Source organism: Bombina bombina, chromosome 5, assembly GCF_027579735.1.
Source record: "Bombina bombina isolate aBomBom1 chromosome 5, aBomBom1.pri, whole genome shotgun sequence".
Classification (NCBI taxonomy): Eukaryota; Metazoa; Chordata; class Amphibia; order Anura; family Bombinatoridae; genus Bombina; species Bombina bombina.
Window position 1 is genome coordinate 743035029 of NC_069503.1, and position 16890 is coordinate 743051918.

The following is a 16890-nucleotide window of genomic DNA, read 5'->3' on the forward strand; positions in this document are numbered from 1 at the left end:
GGCTCTCCCCATTGACGTCTATGGGGAAATCATGCACGAGCACGTAAAACAAGCTCACAGCAGCGCTGGTATTTGAGTGCGGTATGGAGCTCAATTTTGCTCAATGCTGAGTTATTGCCTGCTAATGCCAGGTTTTTGCAAACCTGTAATAGCAGCGCTATAGGGAGGTGAGTGGTGGTAATAACTTGCAAGTTAGCACCGAGCTGCTCATAACACAAAACTCGTAATCTTGCCAAAGGTTATTAACTGAAGACAGCTGCGCACACACAAATAATAAATAATAAAAAAATATTTCCAAGATAAATAATAATAAATAAAATATGAATTGATCAATTAAATCATTCAGATGACAACAATCTTATCTTTGATTAATATAAACGGAGTCTTTTCCTCTTGTTGATCCTGATGGTCCACAGGAAGCGCTGGCTGCTTGTAAAAATACCCCTCAGGTTTCCAATCCGAGTTCAACAAAAATGTTTTATCAAAAAGAAAAAGCGCACAAAAGTACTTCTCATGGTGCAATATATTTAAAACAATAAGATACAATGTCACAAATAAAACTTCACAAACAGATAGATATTCACAAATAGAATCTCAATCAAATGAGGTAAGGTACAAGCTGTTATACATAGGTATAGTTGTTCCTCTGGGACTGCTTTCCCGGCAATTCTGCTCGTAACAGAACAAGACAAAATTCCTTATGAAAACCGGATTCATCTTCAAATGAGTCCATAATTAATACCTGGGCAACACAAAGGACCATTAAATCCGCCAGGGACAATTTGTGTCTCAAAAACAGTGTCCAATAGTATATTTAGCAAACTGGCTAAACAGTCACTTCCGTATGCGCCATGTATTGACGTGACATAAGGTGGGCGTGGCCTAACACTTTAACGGGTAAACCGCTTCATCAGAGGTTTGTTTATATACATATACATTTATATTTAAGTTTGCTTTGATCGCTGTGCTACTTACCTCTTTCACTCCCATAGGAGGGCGCTCTTGTGCATTGCTGAAAACTTGTAATACCAGCGCACATTAGCGTTCACTGGTATTACATAGTGGAGCGCTAATATCGCTAATATCACTTGTAATCTGGTCCTTTATAAATATTTTTTGTCTGAGGAAGGGGAGAGACATATATATGTATTTATATATCTGTACATATATACAGGGAGTGCAGAATTATTAGGCAAGTTGTATTTTTGAGGATTAATTTTATTATTGAACAACAACCATGTTCTCAATGAACCCAAAAAACTCATTAATATCAAAGCTGAATAGTTTTGGAAGTAGTTTTTAGTTTGTTTTTAGTTATAGCTATTTTAGGGGGATATCTGTGTGTGCAGGTGACTATTACTGTGCATAATTATTAGGCAACTTAACAAAAAACAAATATATACCCATTTCAATTATTTATTTTTACCAGTGAAACCAATATAACATCTCAACATTCACAAATATACATTTCTGACATTCAAAAACAAAACAAAAACAAATCAGTGACCAATATAGCCACCTTTCTTTGCAAGGACACTCAAAAGCCTGCCATCTATGGATTCTGTCAGTGTTTCGATCTGTTCACCATCAACATTGCGTGCAGCAGCAACCACAGCGTCCCAGACACTGTTCAGAGAGGTGTACTGTTTTCCCTCCTTGTAAATCTCACATTTGATGATGGACCACAGGTTCTCAATGGGGTTCAGATAAGGTGAACAAGGAGGCCATGTCATTAGATTTTCTTCTTTTATACCCTTTCTTACCAGCCACGCTGTGGAGTACTTGGACGCGTGTGATGGAGCATTGTCCTGCATGAAAATCATGTTTTTCTTGAAGGATGCAGACTTCTTCCTGTACCACTGCTTGAAGAAGGTGTCTTCCAGAAACTGGCAGTAGGACTGGGAGTTGAGCTTGACTCCATCCTCAACCCGAAAAGGCCCCACAAGCTGATCTTTCATGATACCAGCCCAAACCAGTACTCCACCTCAACCTTGCTGGCGTCTGAGTCGGACTGGAGCCATCAAGACTCACTCTCATTTCATCAGTCCATAAAACCTTAGAAAAATCAGTCTTGAGATATTTCTTGGCTCAGTCTTGACGTTTCAGCTTGTGTGTCTTGTTCAGTGGTGGTCGTCTTTCAGCCTTTCTTACCTTGGCCATGTCTCTGAGTATTGCACACCTTGTGCTTTTGGGCACTCCAGTGATGTTGCAGCTCTGAAATATGGCCAAACTGGTGGCAAGTGGCATCTTGGCAGCTGCACGCTTGACTTTTCTCAGTTCATGGGCAGTTATTTTGCGCCTTGGTTTTTCCACACGCTTCTTGCGACCCTGTTGACTATTTTGAATGAAACGCTTGATTGTTTGATGATCACGCTTCAGAAGCTTTGCAATTTTAAGAGTGCTGCATCCCTCTGCAAGATATCTCACTATTTTTGACTTTTCTGAGCCTGTCAAGTCCTTCTTTTGACCCATTTTGCCAAAGGAAAGGAAGTTGCCTAATAATTATGCACACCTGATATAGGGTGTTGATGTAATTAGACCACACCCCTTCTCATTACAGAGATGCACATCACCTAATATGCTTAATTGGTAGTAGGCTTTCGAGCCTATACAGCTTGGAGTAAGACAACATGCATAAAGAGGATGATGTGGTCAAAATACTCATTTGCCTAATAATTCTGCACTCCCTGTATACCTATATATAAAATTAGTTTATATATATATATATATATATATATATATACTGTATGTGTGTGCGTATAAATATATATTTTACAAAAAAATCATATATATATATATATATATATATATATATATATAAAGTATGTATTTAAAGGGATATGAGTGTCAAAATTAAACTTGCATGATTCAGACACAGCATGTCTATATTCTAATTTACTTTATTTTCTTTTTATCCTTTGTTGAAAAAAATATGTACATATCCAACACTAGTGGGAACAAGCTGCTGAATGGTGGCTACAGACATTTGTTTCTTTTCATTGGCTCACTAGATCTGTTTAGCTAGATCCCAGTAATCCACTCTTGCTCCTTCAGCAAAAGTCTACCAAGAGAACAAAGCAAATTTATTGGAAGTAAACTGGAAATAGCATGTTCTATCTGAATCATGAAAGTTTCATGCCTCTTTAAGAATAAATAAAACATATTTTTCTAGGTTAAAAACATTGAAATCTCAAATATTCATATTTCATGTTAGGTTTAGCACTCTTGAATGAACACGGTCGGATTAGTGTGAGAGTATGAATGTTAGTTTTTTTGCAGTTTGTGAGCTCTTTTGATGAATTTGTTTTTCGCTCTTGCGCTAACTTTTTACTTTTTAGCTTGTAATACGGCGCAAACCAACGTGTGCAAGAAGCCTTCTTCTAGGGAAGTTAATGCGTTAACAGGAGCACAAAATAATGATCTACTCATAATCTAGTCCTTTAAGGTGTTGCATGAGCAAGGCAGTGAAAAGAGACTTAGGGGCCGAATTATCAATGCCTGGCGAACATGATATGTTGTAGCGTATCATGTCTGCCAGACATCGCTGAATGCAGACAGCATACGCTGTGGGCATATAGCATTGCACAAGCAGTTCTGGTGAACTGCTGGTGCAATGCTGCCCTCTGCAGATTTGTGGCCAATCTGCCGCTAGCAGGGGGTGTCAATCATCCCAATAGTATAGGATTGGGCGGATTGATGTCCGCAGCCTCAGAGGCACCCGACCAGTTAAGGAGCAGCGGTTTTAAGACTGCTGCTTCTTAACTGCTGTTTCCCGTGAGCCTGAAGGCTCGCATGGAAACTGGGGGAATAGGGGCAATACAGCCATTCATAAATTGGCCCCATTGTATAAAGTCCCCATCTGTCATCTAAACACTTAGGTACAAACATATTAAAATCAATGTTTGTAGGGACAATATAACTAAGAACCCTATCCATCTATTAGGGGATACCAAGTTAGGTATTAGACAATTTTAATAGACTTGGAATATTTTCTATGTCATATAATAAACCAGTCCTCCCTCAATAAATACCCTACAGATATGGGCACAACTCGGCTATGACAAAGCATTTGCAAAACGTACGTCAGGTGTTTTGGTGCTATCTAATGATGTTATGATGAATGTAATATGGGGCCTGGTTGCTCTGCAGATTATAAACCTTGATTTTGGAAATAATTTTAGTTTCATTCATTGTTTAATCAAAGTATATTTCCTTGATATGAAAGGTAATTCATCAGAATAATTTTTTTGTCAGTAGCCAGAAAAACTCCCATATGTTTGAGGGAGTTTGTGGACTATTTGTAAGGGAAGTATCTATGTAGAATCTGAAATTTAGACTCTAATAATCAGAGGAGGTTAGGGTGTGTGGAACTCAGATTGCAGGAACAGATACACAGAACTAATGAAAGACTATTTAAAAGCTTTATGCATTGATAAGTAAAAGAACAGTTGGTAGTTCAGATTGAAGATCACAGAAAAGGCCTTATGCAAATCACTAAAGTCTTTTTGCAGTAAAAAAGTCCAATAGACACTGGTGTTTGAATTGAGCGGAGTCGGTTGGTGAAGGTGGAGGCAGAAGGGAAACAAACCACTTGTGAGGAGGGCTATAGGCAGCAGCTTTTTCCATGCTCATCTCCATAAAGCGGCGGTCGATCTGAATTGACAAAGAGGTCCGGCTTTCAAGAGTCCTCAAGAGTAAATCTAGCCAGTGCAAGGCCACACAGTCCTAGAGAGCTGCAGCCACAGCTGAAGACAAGCTTGAGTATCGGTGCCTTCCACGTGGGATGTAGAGAAGGAGAGGTGTACTCTTGGCGTACTCTTGGCGTTCTCCAAGACTGGTAGAGGTAAGTACTCTTACAAATAGGATTATTGCTGGTGCTTTATGGGAGCAACCATGTATTATTTATTATTATCATCGTGAGGTTTCCACAAACAGGGCCACAATCTCAACAGTTTAATGGATAACAATTCCTAACAATTCCTAAACCATAAGGAACTCCATTAGGAGGGGTCATCTCTGTCAGGTGGTGTTTTTGATGTAAAATTAGGGTGAGGAAAATCATAGGGCATGCATGTTGTCAAAGGGATAGGAGTAGGAGAGAATGGCTCTCATAGTTGATCTCAGTGATTCTTGCCTGTGTGACCCTTTGTAGGAGTCTACTGGCCGCTGCTTTAAAGGAGTAAGGGCTTGTTGGATTTTAGTGACTTCCAAGCCTCCAATCTTTGACTTAATAGAAGCAACATGGATCAATGTAGTTTTAATCTGGGGATCTTTGTCAAGGGGGAGAAGGTTGCATTTTAAGTAAAGCAATGGATGCTCTTCCCTTGCACCATCTGCAGGATGCATTTTTAAAAAATTGTTGTTAAAAGAAACATCTCAACCTCAAATGTTAGGGTACTAACAAAGGTAAGGAATTTCCTCATTTGTTTAGGAAATGATGCTTCTGCATGCTAGAGAGCCATAACAACAACATTATGGTTGGACCAAGAAAATCTAGGTTTCTGAGATCTTTAAACACAGACTCCAATGGGAGCAAACAAAAAAATCTAGTTTGGAGAAGGTTTGATGGAATGAAGAATAGAAGGTATAATCTTTAGTCATAGCGTTATGTGCTTGCGAAACATCATGGGCCAGATTACAATTGGAGTGCAAACGTTTGCGCGTGAGCAATAAGAGGTTTATTGTGGGGGTTTGCGCTCATCGGGATTACCAATGAGAATTTGCAATCGGGTTTGCACGAGAGTAGGGTTTTTTTCCCCACTTTTTTGCTACATAGACTTCTATGGGGAAATATCTGAACATTCACATGATATCGTAAGTTCAGCTTTTTGTGCTTGTCGGGTTAGCATGCAAACGAAAACAGTTTACTTTGAACACATAATTCGAGGAAACCCGGCACACCCAAAAAGCGCAATTAATGCTCTAGCGGGAGCGTTGATTAGCGCTCCACTTCTAATCTGGCCCTATAAAGTTATACTGCGAAAATAAAGACTGGAGTTTCTCAGAGAGGGAGGCAAGTTATTAGGCTTCCAAAAACAAGAGAGGCTTTAGTCTATTGAAAGAGACGAAAGTAGATTAATTTTGCCTTGAAATATTAAGCCCTTTCTTTCTGTCTCTCAACCTGAGCCAAATGCTTTTGAAAGAAAGGGCTCTGACCATTGTTGGTGGCATAAAAAATACTAAAATAAGGAATAGCACATGTTTATGATTGTTTATGAATTTATGAAAGTTTATGAATAAGGATGGCAACACCTTTTGACTTGCTTTTATAGGAGGCTGTCTCCTGTAGGAGAAAAATATGGGCATGCGTGTGTCATAAGTGGGTAGGAAGAATGATAATTAAAGGTGGGGGAAATTCAGCCCATTGTGTCAGTAGATTTGAAAATAAGTCATGGTGAAATCTCCTGTGGATAGGCAACAGTCTAAAACAGATCAAATTCAGGGGAGAAAAAAAGAGGCAATAAAATGATTATGCAAACAAAATACAATGTGTTACTGCTCAAAGTCAATAATCAATGTGAGACTCTGTCCCAATTCTAAGTGTAAATAAATGATCCCAGGGATTGCTCCTCAGAGGAAACAGGCAAGTGCTACAAATAGATTCCAGGGATTGTACCTCAAATAAAACAGACAAGTGCTGCAAACAGTGAAGTCCTGATAGACTGCAGGGCAAAATAACATGTAAGTAATATACTCACATATTCTAGAGCTTCACATCAAGCTCTAGATTTGAATGCATTAGGGAGAATCCAACTGGAGCAATGGCAGTGAACTCAGATGGATGTAAAACGAAAATATTTATTTTAAAACAAGTTTTAAAATCACAGGGGTTGGAAAAACAACAACAGCTAGAACCTCTGTATTGAATACAGACTGTCTTGAAACAATCGGCTAGATTACAAGTTTTGCGGTATGAGTGAAAAAGCAGCGTTAAGGCTCTTTTTCACTACCGCTGGTATTACGAGTCTTGCAGGTATATCTGTACCGCACACTTTTTTGGCCGTAAAGCAACGTATCTACTGCAGCTTTCCAAAAGTCTTTTTTCAATGGGACTTCCTTTGCGCTGGAATTAAGAGTTTGCCTGGGAGGCCAAAAAGTGAGCAGTACAGCCTATACCATCAAGATCCATAGTGTAAACTGAAAGTCAGTAGTTATAGTAGTTGTTACAACGCCGTAACATAAAACTCATAACTAAAGTGCAAAAAAGTACACTAACACCCATAAACTACCTATTAACCCCTAAAACGAGTCCCTCCCGCATCGCAAATAATACAATTATTAACCCCTAATCTGCCGCTCCGGACATCACCGCCACTATAATAAACATATTAACCCCTAAACCTCCGTACTCCCACATTGCAAACACTAGTTAAATGTTATTAACCCCTAATCTGCTGTCCCTAATATCGCTGACACCTACATTACATTTATTAACCCCTAATCTGCCGCCACCGCCACCTACATTACAGTTATTAACCCCTAATCTGCCGCCCCCAACATCGCCGCCACCTACCTACACTTATTAACCCCTAATCTGTCGTCCCCAATGTCGCCGCCACATACCTACACTTATTAACCCCTAATATGCCGCCCTCAGCGTCGCCGCCACTATACTAAAGTTATTAACCCATAAACCTAACCCTAACACCCACTAACTTCAATGTAATTAAAATAAATCTAAATAAAAACTACTATTAATAACTAAATAATTCCTATTTAAAACTAAATACTTACCTGTAAAATAAACCCTAAGCTAGCTACAATATAACTAATAGTTACATTGTACCTATCTTAGGTTTTATTTTTTATTTCACAGGCAAGTTTGCATTTATTTTAACTAGGTAGAATAGTTAGTAAACAGTTATTAAAAAAATAGTTATTAAAATAAATACAAATTTACCTGTAAAATAAAACCTAATCTGCCAATAGAATGCAAGCTCAATCCTATTGGCTGATTGGATCAGCTAATAGGATTGAAGCTCAATCCTATTGGCTGATTGCATCAACCAATAGGATTTTTTCCCCTTTAATTCCGATTGGCTGATAGAATTCTATCAGCCAATCGGAATTCAAGGGACGCCATCTTGGATGACATCCCTTAAAGAAACCTTCATTCTTCAGTCGCAGTCCTAAGAAGAGGATGCTCCGCGCTGGATGTCTTGAAGATGGAGCCGCTCCGCGCTGGATGGATGAAAATAGAAGATGCCATCTGGATGAAGACTTCTGCCGGCTTGGATGACGATTTCGACCCGCTTGGATGAAGACTTCTCCCGGCTTTGTTGAGGACGTCTTGCCGCTTGGATAAAGAGACTTCGGCTTCTTCTTTGAGGATGGATGCTGGGTCTTTAAAAACTGAAAGTGGGTTTTATTTTTAGATTAGGGTTTGGGCGGAAAATTGCTAAATGCCCATCCAAATGCCCTTTTCAGGGCAATGGGGAGCTTAGTTTTTTTTATTTGGGGGGGTTGGTTGTGTGGGTGGTGGGTTTTACTGTTGGGGGGGAAAAGAGCTAATTTCTTTGGGGCAATGGGTTATTGGCAGTTTAGTTTAGGCTAGGGTTTTTTATTTTTGGAGGGCTTTTTTATTTTGCTAGTTCTATTAGATTAGGTGTAATTAGTTTAAATATTTGATAATTTATTTTTTATTTTGTGCAATTTAGTGTTTGTTACTAGTTTTTGTAATTTAGTTCATTGTATTTAATTAATGTAATTTATTTAATTGTAGTGTAAGGTTAGGTGTTAGTGTAAGACAGGTTAGGTTTTATTTTACAGGTAAATTTGTATTTATTTTAACTAAGTAGCTAGTAAATAGTTAATAACTATTTACTAACTATTCTACCTACTTAAAATAAATACAAACTTGCCTGTGAAATAAAAATAAAACCTAAGAAAGCTACAATGTAACTATTAGTTATATTGTATCTAGCTTAGGGTTTATTTTACAGGTAAGTATTTAGTTTTAAATAGGAATTATTTAGTTATTAATAGTAGGTTTTATTTAGATTTATTTTAATTACATTAAAGTTAGTGGGTGTTAGGGTTAGGTTTAGGAGTTAATAACTTTAGTATAGTGGCGGCGACGTTGGGGGCGGCCGATTCGGGGTTAATAAGTGTAGGTATGTGGCGGCAACATTGGGGGCGGCAGATTAAGGGTTAATAAGTGTAGGTAGGTGGCGGCAATGTCGGGGACAGAAGATTAGGGGTTAATAACTGTAATGTAGGTGTCGGCGGTGTCGGGGGGCAGATTAGGGGTTAATAAGTGTAATGTAGGTGTCAGTGATGTCAGGGGCGGCAGATTAGGGGTTAATAAGTGTAGGTAGGTGGCGGCGATGTTGGGGGCGGCAGATTAGGGGTTAATAACTGTAATGTAGGTGGCGGTGGTGGCAGGGCAGCAGATTAGGGGTTAATACGTGTAATGTAGGTGTCGGTGATGTCGGGGGCGACAAATTAGGGGTGTTTAGACTCAGGGTTTATGTTAGGGTGTTAGGTGTAAACATAAATTTTCGTTCCCCATAGGAATCAATGGGGCTGAGTTACGGAGCTTTACGCTCCTTTATTGCAAGTGTTAGGCTTTTTTTTAGCCGGCTCTCCCCATTGATGTCTATGGGGAAATTGTGCACAAGCACGTACAACCAGCTCACAGCAGCGCTGGTATTTGAGTGCAGTATGGAGCTCAATTTTGCTTTACGCATCAATATTGCCTGCTAACGCCGGGTTTTTGTAAACCTGTAATAGCAGCGCTAGAGGGAGGTGAGCGGTGACAATAACTTGCAAGTTAGCACCGAGCAGCTCTTACCGCAAAACTAGTAATCTAGCCGTGAGTCTTTGAGTACGGTGTTAGGTTCAGAAGGCTGATCTCCGCCCACAACATGACGTCAAATGCTCTGTTCCTAAAACGATAACCTTTTTTTTAAAACAAGTGTTAAAATCACAGGGGTTTACAGAGAAAAACAACCACAGCTAGTCTCTCTGTATTGAACACAGACTGTCTTGATACAAACAATGTCTATGAGTACGGTCTTCTGCCTCTCTTGATGTCGCAGGGTACAAGTAAGCCTTGGTATTAGCCTCCACTGAGAGTCGGGTCACGTAAAGTACCTTAAAGGGTGGTTCGCTATAGTAAATTAAGTTTAGACCAGGAATTTTGGGATAGAGCACAGTTAGAACAACTATAATTGGAGAAGCATTGAAGTATTAGAGGTTTAGATATTAGGACAGTGGCCATGGGCTTAGTCCCAAGGATGGAATGGGGAAACAAGTGTAAGAGATTGAGGAGGGAGAAAAAAAATAGCTTCTGAGGAGGAGCAAGGCACGTCACTTGACAGACGATACAGCCCTTTGAAGATGAAAGTGAACCAATGTATATTACCAGGAAGACTGGCTTGAGGAGTTCATGGAGCATAGCCTGGGTTTTCAAGTGATAAAAAAGGGAAAAAAACAAAAACAAAAAAGGGGAGGGGTAACCCATGCATTGGTATTTAGGGAATTATTGAAGTATGTGCCTGCAGAAGATAATTTGCTAGCAGTGGGAGTATTTTCGCAAAGGCGTACAGCAAGGAGGACGCCTAGCAATTAAGACAGCAGCTCATGATGTTTCAGTTCTATGTGCAAGGCAGGTCACACACAGTATTGCTGGTCCTCCTTAAACTCTTCAACAGGGATCTGTGTGTAGCTAAAGAAATGAGGTAAAGGACCTTTTACAATTTTTTACAGAAAAAGCTATTAAAATGGATGATTAAAGCATGTTGAGTTTGGAGCTAATAGACTCATCGTCCATGCCGGACAAAGGCTGACTGTCCTCACACATGGGTGTTCACAACTGCAGGTATAGTTAGCACTCTAACATTATAACTCTGTTACATTATGTATTAAGGAACAGATAAGCTAAAAATAATAGATATGCATGTCTACAATAGAATACAACATATAATTAAAACACATGGAAACATTTAGGGCTAGATTAGAGTGGAGCGCAAGATATTTATCAGTGATGTTTTGGCACGTCGGGTTTTCCGCTCATATTAAAAGTTTAAAGTAAACCTGAATGCTTGAGCGTCAATTTATCTTAATGCTCGTTGGGTTAGGATGTCCTCAGAGCTCTAGTTAAAAAGACAGTCTACTCTAGAATTTTTATTGTTTAAAAGATAGCTAATCCCTTTATTACCCAGTTTTGCATAACCAACACAGTTGTATTAATAAACGTATTACCGCTGCAATTACATTGTATATAAGCCATTGGAGACTGTCCCCTTATTTTAGTTCCTTTGACAGACTTGCATTTTAGTCAATCAATGCCCTCTCATAAATTATTCCACAGGCGTGAGCACAATATTATCTATATGGCACACATGAACTAACACCCTCTAGCCGAAAAAAGGCTGGCAAAGGGCTTTAACATAGATACATTCATATAAATTTCTAAATATATATATATATATATATATACACACACACACATGTGTACATATTAATCAGCCACAACATTAAAACCACTGACGGGTGAAGTGAATAACACTGATTATATTGTCACAATGGCACCTGGCAAGGTGTGGGCTATATTATGTATAATGGGGATAGGTAGAAGCACTCCTGAAAAAGAGCTGATTATCAAAACAGAGCTAGAAATATAAATATGTCAAAAGACACTATTTAATAAAAGCAGTAATACAAGAAATGTGTAAAAAATATATGAAAAATGTCTATGAAAAGGAAACAGTCTATACTGCTGAGCAAATACAATACAGACGACAATCTATAAGAGATGAGTCTGAGATGCCGGCATCAAACTAATGCGCATAAAACAAATATAAAAACATACAATATTATCCGCTAAGCATAAGTAAAAGGTATTGACAATAAAAATAGTATAAACAAAACAGTAAAAACAAGACTGTATTATATATGTGTAACAAACTGAATTTTTTTTGCAACAGGTAATAACAACTTAGGGGTCTATTTAAGAAGCAGCGGATGCTTCCTCCGACCCACTCCGCTTCAATTCCGGCTGAAGCGGAAAAAAAGAAGCAGCGATTGATTGACACTCCCTGCTAGTGATTGGCCGCAAATCTGTAGGGGGTGGTATTGCACCAGCAGTTTACAAGAACTGCTGGTGCAATGATAAACGCCGACAGCGTATGCTGTCGGCATTTATCAATGTGCAGCGGACATGATCCACTATATCGGATCATGTCCATCCGCACATTAATAAATATATAAGGTTTAAAAGAAATTGCTCAGAGGCTGATGCTTTTCAGAGAGAAAGTCTGGAACTTAAACAAAGATTCTTAGAAAGAGGTTATAACCACGAGGTTATAGACAGAGCTATAGCACAAGTAGCAGATTTAGACAGGAAGGAACTGTCTGATGACAAAAAGCTTAAGAGCAGGAGGGGCGGAGCCAACTGCCAACGCATCAAGACATACTTTTACAGAGCTCCTGAAATTTTATTACTAAAACTTTACTTTTTGGTGTTTTGACAGCCTATCTATCTATTGCCTACATAGATCTTAGTATGGAGGAACCTTCTGCACAACTTATATCTCTTTTGGAGAGTCTGATCGATAAAGCCGACAGCCAGTTTTGTTGTTTGAGCTCTATCGTGCTGGAGCTGCGCCACAAAGATGGCGCTTCTCATCTTCCCTGCTATGAGACCCTGATGGCAAGCCAGCTAGAAAATCCTCTGTCTACCCTACAGGATACTACCCGACCGCAAGCAGAGGAATTTGGACAGAGATTAAACAGCACTTTTCCTGGACCTGCAAGCAGAGATCCGATGCAGCCGAGTACAGCTGACCTGCCTCGCATCGCTACCGCTACACCGCGGGCTGTTAAAATTCTCCAGAACCATACCGGGCACTTACACCAGCTCACTTACCCTCCTTGCAAGGGATTGGAGGTGGATCTCTCGCCTTCCACTCATGAGATCCTGGCTGGTATGAGAAGCATGCAACCTAAAGCAACTTACCGGACAAAGCAGCAAACAAAATATAGAGAACTCACCCTGGTTTTGAAACCCGGAGCGCACAACTCTCAGAAAGGACAGAGTGGACACCGGAGCAGCATTGCAGGAATGACAAGGCAGGCCTCCGTGACTCAGAGGTCATCTAACAGGACAGAACCCTTGATCTGTTGTCAGGAACAAGTTTCAGGCCCGAGAAGTGCTCTCTATCAGTGGATGTTTCCCTTTTCAGATGATGCATCTGGTATAGCTCCGCTCCAAAGGAGCGGTGTCGGATGAACTTACAGTGAACAGTAGATAACTTTTTTACAGGGATTATCACTTATTCACGGATTTAGTTAGTCACTCATGACTACAAGCTGACAATATTTTTGTCCTCACTGACTGTGAACTGTTATTACCCGGTTGGTACTTGCAAGTTAATTATTCCTATATGTTAATTTGAGACCTGTATTGCGTATATACGATTGCTAATGAATCACTTACATGCTGCTCTTGAGTTAAACAGGCCAGTGTATCTTACAGATGCTCTATCTTACTTGTTTTATTTTCCTTAATAACTAGTATTGATGATGTAATCCTCTAAAAAGCTTTTTTTTTTTTTTTTTTTTTTATAAAATTTAGGTCAGCAGTATTCAGCCTCTCTAGTTAATATTTTAAGAGATAGGATCTGCTTATTACCATTAGCTGTAGTTATAATTTTTATAGTTCTCCATAAGAATATATGTGGGACTATCATCCCTAGTTTCTCTATAGGTTTGCCCATACTTTGCATATACAGAAGCTCCTCTGTAGTGTTTATACACAGATTCTGTACCTGCATTTTACATTCCAAGAGCTGTAGTTTTAATATAAGCCTCCTGACTTTAACTATTCATTACTCAATGCTAGTTGAAAGATTGTAATTTAAATGCCTAACCCCTATAGTTTCATCTTAGATTCTGAGAATATTAAATAGCCCACTATTTCACATTTTATACAAGATGGGAAATACTGAATATATCAATCTATTAATTGGAAGTTATTTCATTGGGCAACTGTGTGCTTTTGGTGCCTCGCATAGCCCCTAGCAACAAGATAATAGTCCTTTATGTTATGTGGTTTGGCTCTAGCTCTGCATATATGCGATTACTAATATGTCACTTACTTGCTGTCTCTGAGCTAAATACGCCAAGGTGACATGCAGATACTTTATTTTATCTATTTTACTCTTTGTAATTACGAATATCTATAAGCCAAAATGTAAATGAGTGCTCTGGAATATTGTGACTCTTGTATGTTTCGTACCTCACAGTATAGCTTTATGTATGGTCTTATAGTCTCCTGTACGCTGCAGCCATCCTAGCAGAGGGATCATTTTACAAATGGTTCCTCTTAGCATACTAATAATAACGCTAGCCCTATTTGGAGCAGGACACTTAGAAATATAGCTCCTGCAGAACTTTAACTATGGAATACTAAGTTTGCACCTAGGCATGGATGACGAAATCGTGGCCAGATAATAGGTCCCTATTTTCCCCTAGTTTTCGTTTCCTTTGGGACGCATGTTCAAAATAGTGTGTATCCTAGCTTACAAGCTAGTCATTGTTTATATACTATTTGGACACTATATACTGTGTGATTTTGTTGAACTATTAAACATTGCCCATTATCCATGTTAACATCTCAAATAAGGTGGCTTGCACTACTTCATAAGGATTCTATTATGCCTTCATTTTAATTCATGGATGCTAGATTGGGTATGTTCTTGCCCCACCCCATTTTTATAAAGTCTCATGTCCTGAAGCAAAATGTTTACCCTCCGCATACTTAAAGTTAGAGTTATGCTCAAGGGCAAAGATATGATATAGGGGTTTGAGGTGACATTAAAGTTTTTATATATATTGGCTAGATTGCCAGGAGACCAGTTGTATTCTGCTTATAATACTCTACATACACTGAAGTGGTTTGTAAATAGACATAGATTAGATGCTATTCCCTCGTAGAAATAAGTTATGTGATATGAGATTCAGATGTATATCTGTATTTCACTAATACACTCTTACATCGCATTCCTGCAATATAGGCCTAGAAGTAGGCCTAGAAGATAACCTCAGTATATGACCAAGAACTAGTATCTTTAGGCTATGATTTACTAGTTATAATTTTCCCTAGATAGTTCTGGGATTCCTCCACTTGAACATCTCTAAGTTCCAATCTCATACTTTAAACTACTCATACTTATATATGGCTCCACCCCCCCCCCCCTCTCCCTCTCCACCATCTCCTTTATATTTATAGCGGTGCTTACCCGCTGAATATCCCCCCCCACCCTCTATATATCTCAGCCCGAGAGTGGCTGACACATAAGCCAATTCTCCACAGCCTGACTTTGATATTCTATAAATTGTTTCTATAGTACTGTGGAGACCACTTGTTCATAATATAACATAAAATGAAGTTGTATTCTATCTCGCCTAAACTTTTGTCTATCTCCATATTATGATGTAATATATGATTATATTGTTACATGTGTATTATACTAATAATGTCAATCTATAGACAACGTATTATTTACTCCGTTGTAACATTGGCCTCATAGGCGATTTCTGTTTGTTAAACTATACTTTAACTTCAATAAAAAAATTATTTAAAAAAAAAAAGCTTAAGAGCAGACACAATAGTTATAGGCCAACTTTTATCACAAGTTACAGTAGTCAGTATGGGCAAATTGTTAAGTGATAGTGAAAAAAACATTTATACCTTCTCAAAGGGGATAATGTTTTGTATGATATTGTAAAGGAAGGATGCTGTTTTGTTTCTAAACACAATCGTATCATAGGCAATCATCTTTCACCAAGTGTTGTTAGCACTAAAAAGCCAAATAAGGACATTATAAGTGCAACAATACAAATTGCAAAGCCTGTGGGCATGCTGTAGTTTCAAAACAGTTCCAATCACACGTGTCACAAAGAGTATGTGAAATTGTAAACTGTACAAATTGCAGGTCTAAATATGTGATCTATCTAGTCCAGTGTACAGAGTGCAAGATGCAATATGTGGGTATGACCACTAGGGAGGTGAGGGTAAGGATAAGAGAGCATCTAAATTATATCTCTACCTCTACCCCCTGTTCTGCATTAGCTGCATACTTTATAGATAAACACAATGGAGATGTGAAATCATTTAAGTGGCAAGTGATTGAGAAAGTTAGCCTAACTGAGAGAGGAAGAAACTTAGATATGCTGTTGTCCAAACGGGAAACATTTTGGATTTTTTCTTTGCAAACGAGATTGCCATTAGGTTATAATACTGAAGCAGATCTAATTAATGTATGGAGATAATTTGAAATCAACCCCACTTTGTCTCCCCTCCCCCTTCCCTCCAAATATAATCTTTTATTGTTCACATATTTACTTTGATCTATATGCTTCAACTCAAGCCTTACCCTAATTAACTTACGGCTAGATTTAGAGTTTTGCCGGTAACGACCCGCGTAGCTAACGCTGGCTTTTTTCTGGCCGCACCTTTAAAATAACTCTGGTATTGAGAGTCCACAGAAAGTCTGCGTTAGGCTCCAAAAAAGGAGCGTAGAGCATATTTAACGCAACTTCAACTCTCGATACCAGAGTTACTTACGGACGCGGCCAGCCTCAAAAACGTGCTCGTGCACGATTCCCCCATAGAAAACAATGGGGCTGTTTGAGCTGAAAAAAAACCTAACACCTGCAAAAAAGCTGCGTTCAGCTCCTAACGCAGCCCCATTGTTTCCTATGGGGAAACACTTGCTACGTCTGCACCTAACACTCTAACATGTACCCCGAGTCTAAACACCCCTAACCTTACACTTATTAACCCCTATTCTGCTGTCCCCGCTATCGCTGACCCCTGTATATTATTTTTAACCCCTAATCTGCCGCTCCGCAAACCGCCGCTACTTACATTATCCCTATGTA